Below are 13276 nucleotides of genomic sequence, written 5' to 3' on the forward strand. Positions count from 1 at the left end.
GGGCAGTCATACGGCGAGGCATTGAGTCCACTACTTCACGAATGCGTTCCACAGGTATTTCCATCCATGCTTGCTGCACCGCTGTCCATAATTCCGTCACATTCCTGGGTGGAGGATCCAAAGCTCGAACGGACCTTTCCACATATTCCCAAAGATGCCCCACAGGGTTCATGTCCGTTGAACAGGCAGGCCATTCCATGGCGGTAAAATCTGCGCAATGCTTTTCAGACAACGTTCTTGTCACCACGGCTCTGTGAGGCGGAGCATTGCCTTGTGAGTGCACGATGACCATGAAAGGATGCAGGTGGTCTGTAAGGATGGACACGTAAGCTGGACCGTTCAGAGATGCATCTAGACGTACCAGAGATCCCAACATGTGCTAGTTGAATACCTCCAGACCATTGCAGACCGTCTCTGGAAACAGGATTCATCGGATTTGGAGATCCGTCTCTAATCATCCAAGGTCCAGTGCCGATGTTCTTTCGCCCAGTTGAGGCATAGAGTCCTGTGTCGTGGTGTTATCAATAGGACTCTGGTGGGTCGGTGTGTCCCATAACCTATTGCGGCTAATAATCGCCTGATAGTCTTGGTGGAGACATTTCTGGCACTTCCCTCGTTGAATTCGGCGGTGATTTGTGCCACTGTCGCTCTCCGGATGGCTGAAACAATGCGAGACAGACATCGACGGCTACGTTCATCCACCAACTTTCTGCGCCCACAGCGCTGTGAATGATGAGTTGTTATTTCGGAAAAGGCGTATTTCGAATACACTGTTGATACTGTCGAACGAGGATAGTGCAATTTCTGTACCACTTCTGTGATAGAGTGACCCATGCGTCGGGCACCGACTATCATCCCTCTTTTAAAGTCGGTTAACTCACGACATTTATCCATAGTGACATCGAATTTCCATCTACGTAAATGCAGTGTACCTATATACCTGCTAAGCGGTGGGTTCGCTCACTAGCGAGAGGGGTGACAGTGTCGCGTTGCCCAGGAACCAGGTATCCCATGAATTCTGTCCTTTCAGTGTAAGCTGAATGGAATAATCATAAGACTGAGTGATAATAAGAAGCTGAGTTATTTATGGTAATGTTAGGAAAGTGTAGATTTAGTAGTGAAGTGAAAATCTACAGTAAATTAAGTTCAACTTTCTATAAAAAAAAAACTATTCTGTTTATAGGCAATGAAGGATTTATTTTGCCATTATTTATAAAATGGCGACCAAGATGAGTTTAGAAATGAGTGGCTTTGTACGTCATTATTCCTACATGTTTTGTACTCCTGCGAAAACATCATTGGTTCAGTGCGCACACACACATCATCTTAAACAGATTAAACGTACTCCTTCAAAATTGCACGGGATATGAACTCATAGTTATTTGTAAAACCCGGATGCACGCTTCATGGTGATTAACTGATCAGATAATACAACTGAGACAAAGCCTCAAAGATAAATACTATCATCTATTCAGAACAAATTGAAAGTACATGGAAATGAATAAGCATTTTATTTCAAGAGATTAAGAAAGAAAATTTAGGTTAAGATTCATTTCTTTTGTTCAAGCTTTTCATTGAAAGATTAAAAGTTTTTTTCTCCTTAATTTTGATCATCTTTTATGGTCTGTTAATTCACTTGTTGACAAAGGCAATATGCTCCTCTCACTATTTTTATGGACGTTGAACTCACTTGAGTCAGCTAAAACATCTCCTATTTAACCTCAAAACAGAAAAGCAATTTTGATGGGTTTACTAAGGTGATTCAAATAGAAATAAGATTTTTAGGCGCATGCTTAGGGGTCCCAAAATGCTGAAAACATGCAGAAAAAAAGCCGCCAGTTAGGTTTGAAAGCGCGTGTCTACAATTCTGCTCTGACACATAGGGGGGGGGGGGAGTTAAATGCTGAAAGCCTTGTCGATTAACCCAAGACTTGAGGGAATCTGCAAGGTTCTAGGGAAGAAATTTTTATCAGCATGGCCGCACTTATAGGCAGGAAAAATCTATTTTGCAGAGATGGTATTCATTTGAACAAAGGTGGTGCAAGACATTTTGCTAGTATCATTGAGGATATATTAAGGATCCAGGGACACTGCTAGTTAGGGGTAAGAAGGATAATCTAGATCCACGTTTATCTGATTATATGGGTCAAATTAATGTTTACACACACCTGAAGAAAACCTTAAGAAAAATTAGAAAAACCTTCGAGCCTACAAGCAAGTAAGAATCCTGGAGTTCATGTCATATACCCATTAATTTTGAGGGAGGCAGCCAGAGAGTGTATTGAACCATTGAGGTTAATTATGGTGTACCTTTGGAGTCGGGAGAGATTCCTTTAGATTGTAGAAGTGCCGACGTATCGCCATTGCATGAAGACGGTTCTAAGAGCGAAGTCGGTAACTATAGACCGGTTAGTCTTACTTCAGTAGTAGGGGTCTTCGAAGTAATGATTAAGAGCGCATTCCAGGGACATTTAGAAAGAAATGGCTTTCTGAATTACACCGACATGGTTTTGCTAAGGAAAAATCATGTTGAACTAACTTAGTAGGCTATTTTGACACAGTTACTCATGAGCTGATTGTGAATACAATTTCGACATTGTTAATTTGAATTTTAGCAAGGCATTTAATTGAGTCCCCCATGAGGGGTTACTGTATAAGCTGCGACATGTTGGGATTACCGGAAAGAATCTAAGATGGATTGCAGGATGGCTGCAGAGCCGAACGCAGAGGATTATAAAAACGGATATTCTTCAGATTAGTGTAATGTCAAAAGTGCAGTTTCCCAAGTACGGTTCGTGGGCCACTGTTGTTTCTGAGTTTCATAAATGACATCGACGAAGGGATAAAGGACGTGATGTTAAAATTTGCATACGAAAGATTGGGAGAGTCGTCAATGATCAGTACCAGGCAGCGCTCCTTCAGGATGACTTGAACAGGCTCCAAGAATGGCCAGAAAAGTGACAGCTATGTTTTAATGCAGCAAAATGCAAGGCCATGTTCATGTACTTGGGGAAAAGCAACCCAAAAATAAATTATAACTTGATGAGGTTGAATTAAAAAGAATAGAGGAAAAAAGATATCTGGGGATTACGATTCGGGTGATGTAAAGTTTTCTGAGCAATGTAAAAGGGTGACCAAGGAAAGCTCTTGGTGTCCTATCGATGATTTATCAAATGATATCCTGTAGGGGTGAGAAGGGTAATCTAGATCCACGTTTATCTGATTATAATCTGAAGGTAAGACCGCGTTTGGAATACTGTGCCCAAGTATGGAGAACTCAATTAAAAGACATCGAGCTTCTTGAAAAGGTCCGAAGACGAAAAACTTGCATGGTGAAATCGGCAAAACGGCGACCGTACAAAGAAAGATTCTGATTACGTGGGCTTGGAAACCAGGGGGTTAGTTAAATGAATGAAAGCGGAATTTTCACTGTTATAAAGAATTCTTTAACTAGGGGCCATAAATTCAAATTGCAGGGGAAGTCGTTTAGACTATATTGTAGGAAGTTTTCTTTTAGTCAGAGAGTTCTTAATTACTGGAACAAGTTTCTTTCGCAAGTAGTTGAGGTTGACATCTTGAAGAAATTCAAGAATCAACTGAATAGTTGATTCTTGATAACTGGATAGTTACCTACATGAGGAGGGAAGTGTAAAATTTGTATTTTCTCATCTACTTTTTTTTTTGGCCAGTGCAGAAATAAATAAACACGATATGATTGTATGCAATAACGCATACATTGAATGCTTCATATATATGCATAATGCGCTAATTTTTTTTTTTTTTTTTTTTTATGAAAACCCCAAACACGAAAGGTATCAAAACCTATAGTACTTAGTACCGTGCATGGGTTGAAGGAGAAGTATGGGGGGAGGGGGTGCCGGAAACTTTGCTCTAGAGACTAAACATGGGTTTCACCACTTCAAGCCTCCAATAAGCAAAGTGGTGGTATTTCACCGGTTGATGAAAGTCATCTACCACCTGGATGTCAGCAGCATGTCTGTCTGCCCGCTCGCACGTAATAACTCGGCTCCTAGTGGATGAGTCCATGAAATTTTGGATTTGAGCCTTGCAGAAAGATTTGTCGAGAAATACCCAATTTTATTAAAATCGGATAGATATATAGACAGAAATCTGGCAATTAATATTTATTTTTTTCATATATATCACATCTTCTTCCAGTCACATAGTTGGTAAATATTGTGTATAGTACAGAATTGAGTAGAATATTTTTACCTCAGAAGCTCGTTATTTGATATGGAACGCGTTTGAAGTGTATGCAATTCACACATTAGCTGACTTCTTTAATATATAAGCATTTAAAATTTTAAACATCTAAACCTAAATTGTTCAGCTGACCTAGATCAACTTGCGCGGTAACATTCCTGAGTTAATATCGCAAACGTTACCTGCGCCTGTTATTTTACATCTTTCGTTTCGTTCCCCTCCCTTGTATATGCGAAACATAATTCACACGGTATCACATTAAAATATACATAAAACAAAACCATTTGTTGAAAGTGATAGCAAAACTTGAATTTAAATGGATAACATTAATCATTGGTTCAGGAAGTGCGTTCTAGAATTAACTGCATGATACACAAGTCTCCGAGATTTATGTATCCTGTATTATTTTAGAGTGGTTTTATACTTCTTTAGTATAAACGATTTCGCATGTTTCTCAGTAGAATGAGTTATTGAGGAGTAAACGATTTTGATTATACCTAACTTGGCTCATGTAAGAGGGGCGAAAAACTAATAAACAAGACAAATGAACTGTTGAAATACTGCAGTGCCAAGGACTGCACGAAGAAATGCTCCACCAATTTTCATATTATTTTGAGTTTCGCAATAACAGAAAAAAAAAACCCTGTTTTTTTTCATGGAATAATAAGGTTGGTCATAACTTCATGTATCTGACCACATGATTATATTATATCCCGTTTGTAGGTAACCGTTATTAGCTTATATAGCTAATACAGCTATATAAGCTAATAACGAGACACAAACTTGAAACAACAGCCTAAACAAAGATAGTTTAGGGCTCAAGAATTAAAGACACCCTAAATCACAGTATCTTAGACATAATCTTAAGTCAGCATTTTTAACACTAAAACATTCGCTCTCAATTCAATGCCTTTTAAACATAATTTTCTTTGTATTAAAATACTTTCAATGTATTTTAAAGATAATTATCTTTAAAATACATTGAAAAATGTATTTAAATGCATTTTAAAATATTTAAAAGTATTTAAAATGCATTTAAAATTCATTTTAGCACTTTAAAATACATTTTTCATCATTTTAATACAATGTTTAGAAATTATTATTATTAATTCTGAAACTATCTATGAATGCCTCATTTTAAAGCAGAGGGCGCTCTAGCAGCTTATTTTCATGTGTTGCTGACATCGAAGTGTGTATTTGTAAGTTATGTGTCTTTTTGTTATTTATTGGTGCCAAGAGATGCTGTTTTTAATAACTTATAACAATTTTTTTAATCAAAATATCTTTTTAATTTTCAAGCATCAAATTTTTAATTTTGCTTATTAGTCATATAGTTTATCATGTAGTCAATGAAGTCAGTTTATTGCTCAATGTTTTGAGTCTAGCTCGATCGATTGCTTTTCCTGGACTACGTTAGCTGGATAAATTGAATCCATCTCTGGCTTCATTAATTCCGAAAAGGATTAGGGCCAGCTTTATTTGGGCCAGATGATATTTCAGCCGCTTATAATAAAATTTATAATTTTTAAAATGTATATTTAAGAAAATATATGTATGAAAGTAATTTTAAAATTTACTTCATTTCGTTATTTCTCTGTGCACTAATTTATTATTATTATTAATATGAATCCAGAGCACGCAGGCTTAAATGTTCGAACTGTTCTTGGCCAGCATACATACAACGTAGTTGTGAAGCTACAAAAGAATTTCATTTTTATAGCTCGAGGTAGGCAACATCCCAGGTTTGCCCACCTGTGTAAATCTCACCGCGTCATCCTGAAGGACTCCCTCTACAAGGCTCAGTTTCCTAATGAACGTATGCAGCGTGCATGTCGAAATTTCGGCTAGAGGACCCTAAACATTTGGATTATCTGCCTCCACCATGACTTACAAGGCGCCTCCACCAGCAATATCGTTAAATAAATTGAAATGAATATAGTTCGCTTCAGGTCTGTGAACCCGAAAAGAGGATTCGGTCAGCAGACAGCACGATCTGATGATGGGTATCAGCAATATACCTGAAACGTTACCCAATGTATATTAGTTTAGGCTAATGCTTAAATAAAATATATTAGTAACTTCACGTGGTACAAGAGTGGTTTATGATATACATTAATAATTCGAAATTGAAATGCGATTAAAAAAGTCAAATATTAAAAATAAAAACAGTGAGTGAATGAATGAAGGTAAAACAGAATAAAATCCATCCGGCTTTCTAGAGGAAGTCGGTACTTCCTAAAGGAAGTGAGGCGTCATGTTTAGGATCTTTCTTATCTGCTTCTTTGGTTTCTTTAAGTTGGCGGTGACCTATGAATCGAGGTCGATATGATAGCATTAATGCTATGCAATCATGCCATTAAGGGCATGATTGCATGGCATAGGGTCTCGTGTGTTCAGAGATGTCGTGCTTTCTAAAAATAATTATTATTACTTAACAAACAAATTGCTGATTGTCCCAACAAAATGTGCGATTACCTTTTTTTTTTTTGTTATCACATTTTGCTGAGGTAGGGTGTATGTGATAAACTTTGTATGCGCAAAATGTGTACAAAGTACGATATGGATACAGTATAGATGCGTACAAAATCACACAAGATTATTTCTTGTGTGATTTTTTTTACTAAAAAGTAAAACACATAAGAGTGCTTACATTTTAAAAATATCGAAAAAAATTGGTCACTATATTAAAGTGTAAAAGTTACTTTAATTTAATCTAAGATTTATAAAAAAATAAATATTAATATGAAAATATAAAATTATTATAAATATATAAAAAATAAAACATTATAAAAATATTTTTGTAAATATTTTTATATTTATAATGTTTTAATTTTTTTAGTTGTGTAATTTTAAATATTTATAAATTTAAAAATTTATATTCGTATACAGTATTTCAAAATGTTTAATGTTTTATATATATATCAGCATTTTTATAGTGGAAATTTATTTTTTATATATATATCTGCATTTTTTGATAGTGACAAAATTGTTGAAATTTTCCGAAGTCAGTTCTGCTGAGTTTGTTTATTTATTTATTATTATTGTTATTTTTTTTTGTTTTTGTACTTACTGCATAAAAAAAATACAAAAAAAATCGAATAGCTGTGATTTACAAAATTCTAATACAATAAAGAATCCAAATTCGTTTTTGAGCTCATGGAACCTTTATTATCATCAGCAACTCCATGAGACGTAATCATCTAAAAGGGAGATTAATGAGGTCGAAATATTTTCAACATTTATGTATTTAACGTATTTGTATAAATATAAACAGTGCAGTATAAAATATTTTCGTATTTTTTTGACATCTCCCAAAATGGTTGTTGGAAAGAGTTCAATTTTCTGAAAAGGTAATTTCCCATCGTCTTCCGTTCACGTGACTTCCACCTTCACTGGATGTAACAACAGCGGATTTCTGGTTGTGCGGGTTAGCCAGGGGGGAGGGAATACCCACAACCTTGAAAATGGCTTTAATTAGAGAGATAACATCACAGGCGAAATATTTAATCAGCTTTTTCATCAAGGATCAGTCTTATGCAATGTGTTATGGACGTTAATGGCGGGCATATCGAAAGATTTTTGTAGTTTGTACCCGTCATCTGACACTTATTTTGTTGTATTTTTTGCCAGTTTGTTTATTTGAGCTAATCTCTGTCTGGCAGCGCAAATTTGACCTATACAATCATCGATAGAGCACGCGTTTGAGTTGACCATGGTTCATGCTCACGTGACTGCTAAATATTCAATGTTAAAGTGATTAGATTGCCCATTAACCTCTTCAGTGGGTAAATTATTGAAGGAGTGACTCAGACCATTGATGAGGGCCAACATAATTTGGTGAAGATAAATGCTCCCAGTTTTATTCTCAATCGAGATTTTGCTTACCGTGGTAAAAGCACTCTGTTTACCTTCACCAAACTGATACGAAACCACGTGGGTCCCTAATTATCAGTCATAATTTGCGCTTGCTTATATCTCGTCGGCCAGTGAGTAAATGTAGTACTTCCTTGTAAAGCCTCAAGGTAAACGGGTTTCTTAATGTCACTTTAATTTCAATTATTTAACGGACAGAAAGACTAAATTGTGTTCCTTGTATAGCAATGGCCAGCATTGTGTGGTATTTAAACAGGTGACGAGTTGCTTGGCTGGTTATGCAAAAACGTTTCTAAGAAACATCGACCAATTTACAGCTACCGAGCACTCAAGATAGATGCGATTTTACGTTATAGTCTCTGACTTAGTCATCAGCAAGTGGCAATTAAACAGATGACTAAGCAAGAGTTCTGGTAACACTGTAGCATCTTTCTCTCGTGAACCTTCAACCTTAAGAATAGATCACTCTCGGAGGATATCAACTTTTCTATTTTAAGTGCTTGTTTAAGTGACGAAGTTGCTCTCCCGAGTGCTGGAGTCATTGACATGTACTCTGGGGGAGACTAAATTTATAAAGCCTCCTTTTCGAAGGATTAGGTACCGCGAGTGAAGGGAGTAATGTAAGGCTTGGAATTCAATGAGTTATGGAGAAACTCCCTCTAGATCAGGGTCGGTCCTAAAGTACAGGGGCACTCGGGCAGGAGTAAACGTTGGGACTACCAAGTAGTTCTTTTCGAGACTGGAAAGGATCTATGTTTGTTTTAGGGGTTCTTTTCAATCTGGGACTTGGGTGCGTTGCATCCGCTAGGAGAGCTAGAATGATAGATTATCGTAGTCAGTTAAAAATATGAAGGTTGATATTACACAAACAGAGCATTAAGTAGGTTATGGTTTCTTTACTTAGTGGAAGCTTATGATTAGAAAACTTTATAGTTGTTAGAGGGCATTCTTTTACTTATCTTTCCAATTGCAAGGAGTGTGGTATAGGCAGTGAAGAGCACACCTCCACGGATGATTTTACAGTTGTATTCGTTATATTAGCAATGGTAGATCACAGATAACGGCCAAATTTATTGGGATTCTACAGCTCCATTTATAACATTATCATCAGATTATTGTTGTTGTTGTAGGGATTCAGGTTTATCAGCAACTTAGGCCACATTATGCCATATATATTATGTCTGTAAATTGTGTTTTGTTGTCGTTTTGCTATTTGCTGGACAAAAACCCAAGTTTCTGGGAGAAAAGCACCATGCTGCTCTCCTGAAACTGACTAACTCAGTCACACTGTGAAAGAGACCCATAAAAATTCCTCGCCTCATTGACAGGATTCGAACTCCGGTCTTTTTCACATGGGTGGGCTGTGATTATACCAATTGTGTTCTTTGGAAGAAGTTGTTGAGTTGGAGGTGGTTACGCATAAGAACAAGATGTTGGCTATTTTTATTAGCTATTCTATGTTGAGTTTGAACATATTCGATGCATCTCTTGGACTAATAAGAAGCTGGACAAGGAAGTCAGCATCTTTATGTCAAGGTATGTTTACAAGTGGCGATGCTGAGAATTATGAAAAGAAATAATAATAATAATAAATTTTCTGTTTATACTCCGGGACGACCAAACGGTCAGAGGAGTTCACAAGATAGACAAGATACAAGAAACAGCACCGTATTCAGTAGTCACGGGCTTGAACCCCGGTCACTCAAGGCACGTGTACTTATGCACCCGCGCGCCTGACCACTAGGCTACGGCGGCCTTAAAAAATTACACTCATCCCTACCGGGACTCGAACCCGGGACCTTTGGATTAGAAGTCCAACGCGCTATCCACTGCGCTACAGGGACTTAAATGACTGTAAGGTAGTAAAGGTGTCCCTTGTTAGCTGTTTCATCTGGAAATAACAAAGCTACTAGAAACACCTGGAAATGGGCAACGTTTTTCAACCTTTTTATAGCACTATCTATCAAACTTAAAAAAATCAGCGATCAATCATTTTTAGAACTTGCATTTACAGATGGAAAAATAACTCATCACTTTGGCTTCAAACAAAAAATAATTATCCATTATACCATAAGGAATATACATTTTATAAACACATATCGTTAAAAAAAGGTGTTAAATTGTGTTGATATTTCAACAAGAATTCCACGAACCACCTGATTTTTCATCAGCCCACCAAACGGCAACGATCCACAGGTTCAGGAACGCTGCTCCAGTGCATGAAACTTTCTATAGTGGCTGCTCCTTATATAAGAAAGGGGTGGTTGTAACTTCATGTATGGTGACGCTGTCATTACTTTAAAATTCTATCCTTCGCGCCTTATTTCCATCAAATTTTTGAACCTTCTGATTAAAGTTTGGTATGTTCGAAACTAATTCCCTTTCAGGGCATCCAGAGAACCGTCGATAATTGACGTTTGTTTGTTTGTTTGTTTCAATACGTTATGGAAAGTGCAGGGTGGGGCCAAGTGTCCTTGATCTACCAAGGATCCAAGCAGTATCAAAAATACAGTTCAGGAACCAATAGTGGGAGTGGTCATAATGTCATAAAATGGTTTTGTATCCAAAGAAATTTCGATGATTAATGGGAAAGGTAGGTCAGGGCTTTAATTACAAGGAGAACCACCCTGAATATACAGTATTTCTTGACCTCCATGAACTGTTATTACCATTACTATTTGATAATGCATTATGGGAAGTGTTTAATGGATTTATCCTGGAGGCTACAAGCATATTCGTTTCAGTTGAGAAATACCATAAAACAAAGACACTAGAATGGCAGAATGGATGATAAGAAAGCTGAAAGTTTAAATGAGTAAAAGAAAAAAACCTTCGATAGTTACTTCATATGATTACTATAAACAGATAATAAAAACACTGGCAAGGTAAGACTTGCAACAGCAGAGTATGAGAAATCATTGACTAATTGAGCTAAGAACGGTGAAAAGAGTTCGACTCATACATGAGTGCAAAGAAGCACAAAATAAATTCGATTAGCCCCCCCCCCCCCCTGGAAGAACAGCTTGGTGGTATAAATGATAATCCAGCTGAGTTGAACAGGTGCCATTACTCTTAAAACCAATTAGAGCTAAGAGGGAATAGTGAAGCAGAGTTGAATCGTAAAATAAGTGGCAAAATATCAGAAGCGTCTATCTGAAAATCTACTGAAGCTGAGAGAATGTAAAGCCGGATGGTACACTCAATTATTCTGAAAACGAATATTATAAATGACCATTAGTAATTTAATAAGATCATCATTACATTCAGGGATTATTCTCATAGATTGAAGATGAAATTATGGCTAATCAGAGATCAGTGAATTTGACTTCTGTGGTAGATAACATTATGTAAACAATGGTTAAATACTCAATACAGGACCATCTCAAAAATAATGATATCCTAATACAGTGAAACTTCTCCTAACGGACATCTCTCTACAACGGACATTCTCTGTAACGGACGCGGACAGGCAATCTGCACTGTTTCGTTTAGATTAGCACTTAATTTGATCTCCCCATAACGGACTGAGGGAGAGCTCACGGCCCTTTTTCTAGGAACTTTTCTTCCACGTATTGCCTCAATCGTGTGTTTATTTTCTATTTCCGATTCTCTGAATTTTATCAAGGTTTACGTCGCGGTTCTAAACCCTTTTTCAAGAATTTTAAGGCACGTGTAAAACTTCTGATGAATTCAGTGTGTGCAGGGGGGGGGGATATGGTCGGCCTTTCGTCTTTTCAGTTTCAGTTTTCAGTTTTGTTCAGTATCGTGTGAAGTGCACAATGGCTTCTCGTAAACATTTAACTTTAAAAGATAAAGTCGAACTCATTAATGCGTATGATCGGCAAAAAAATAGTGTTCGCACTCTCGCTGCAAAATTCAAAATCGGAAAGACGCAGGTAAGCGACATCCTAAAGAAAAAGAAAATGAACTGCTCAAACAATTTTGGCAACACGGAAATGATCAGGTTCAAAAGTCATTCCCGAAAATTGTTGGACTTCAAATTTGTCGCGCACGTGCTAAAAAAATTCCCATTAATGGGCCTACTATTAGGGAAAAGGCTTTGGGGGTTGCGAAATCTATGGGAGTAAATGAGTTCAAAGCTTCTGTGGGATGGCTAGACAAGTTCAAAACTCGGCATAAAATTTCTTGGAAAACCGTAAGTAGTGAAGGTGGATCTGTTGATACTGGGGCTGTAACAGAGTGGACCGTCAAATTGGAAGATTTATGTCGTGATTTTGAAGCTAAGGATATTTACAACTGTAAATATCCTTAGAAGAAAATGAGTCTAAAAAACGAAAAGTGCCAGGGCGGAAAAATTTCTAAGGAACGCTTGACTGTACTATTGTATACAAATATGCTGGGAGACTTTGAACAACCTCTTGTTATAGGAAAACCACAAAATCCTCGTTGTTTCAAGGGCATAAAGTTGAATCTTTTGAATGTTGACTGGAAGTCTAATAAAAAAGCGTGGATGACACGAGATATCATGAGCGAATGGATAAGTCACTTTAACCAAAACATGATTCGTCAAAACAGAGAAATTATTCTTTTCATGGATAATGCTGCATCTCACCCGCACATTGAATTGTCCAACATTCAAATCATTTTTCTGCCACCAAACGCATCTGCAGAGTGTCAGCCCTTGGATCAAGGGATAATAAAAAATTTTAAACTTCACTACAGAAAACGTGTTTTAAGACATCTCATTGCAAACATGAACGATGTAACATGTGCGAGTGACCTTGCAAAGAAAATCAGCATCCTAGATACGATTCAGTGGATTTCCTGTTCAGTAAACGCAATTAGAAAACAAACTGTCGTGAACTGTTTTGTAAAGTCTGGCTTCTCAAACGCAAAAATTGAAGTTGTGAACAGCAATGTGGAGCACCAAGAAGAACAAGAACTTCAACATCTATTGATAATGTACGATACTTCCGCTGCAAGTGACCCTGGCTACAAAGATATAGACTCGAACCTCACTACAGAAGATGGTGCTCTAGATATCAACGACATTATCATCGATATTTTTCAAGAAGTTCCTCATGAGGATGAAGAAATGGAAGGAGGTCATTCTGTCGAAGAACGTATTAACGACGAACCACCGATGAAAATAGAAGAAGCGCTCATACAAATCAATCGTTTAAAAATGTTTTTCGCCGCTGAAGAAGATACTGAAGGA

The 13276-nt window shown here is 37.1% G+C and overlaps 1 non-coding gene across 1 annotated transcript; it reads right to left on the reverse strand.

Moving 5' to 3' along the window:
• Nucleotides 1–9868: 9868 nt before the first annotated feature.
• On the reverse strand, nucleotides 9869–9941 carry TRNAR-UCU (transfer RNA arginine (anticodon UCU)). Its single transcript has one exon. It is a non-coding gene; the product is annotated as a tRNA-Arg (tRNA).
• Nucleotides 9942–13276: the final 3335 nt, after the last annotated feature.

Source organism: Mastigoproctus giganteus, chromosome 5, assembly GCF_048544385.1.
Source record: "Mastigoproctus giganteus isolate SK-2022 chromosome 5, ASM4854438v1, whole genome shotgun sequence".
Taxonomy (NCBI): Eukaryota; Metazoa; Arthropoda; class Arachnida; order Uropygi; family Thelyphonidae; genus Mastigoproctus; species Mastigoproctus giganteus.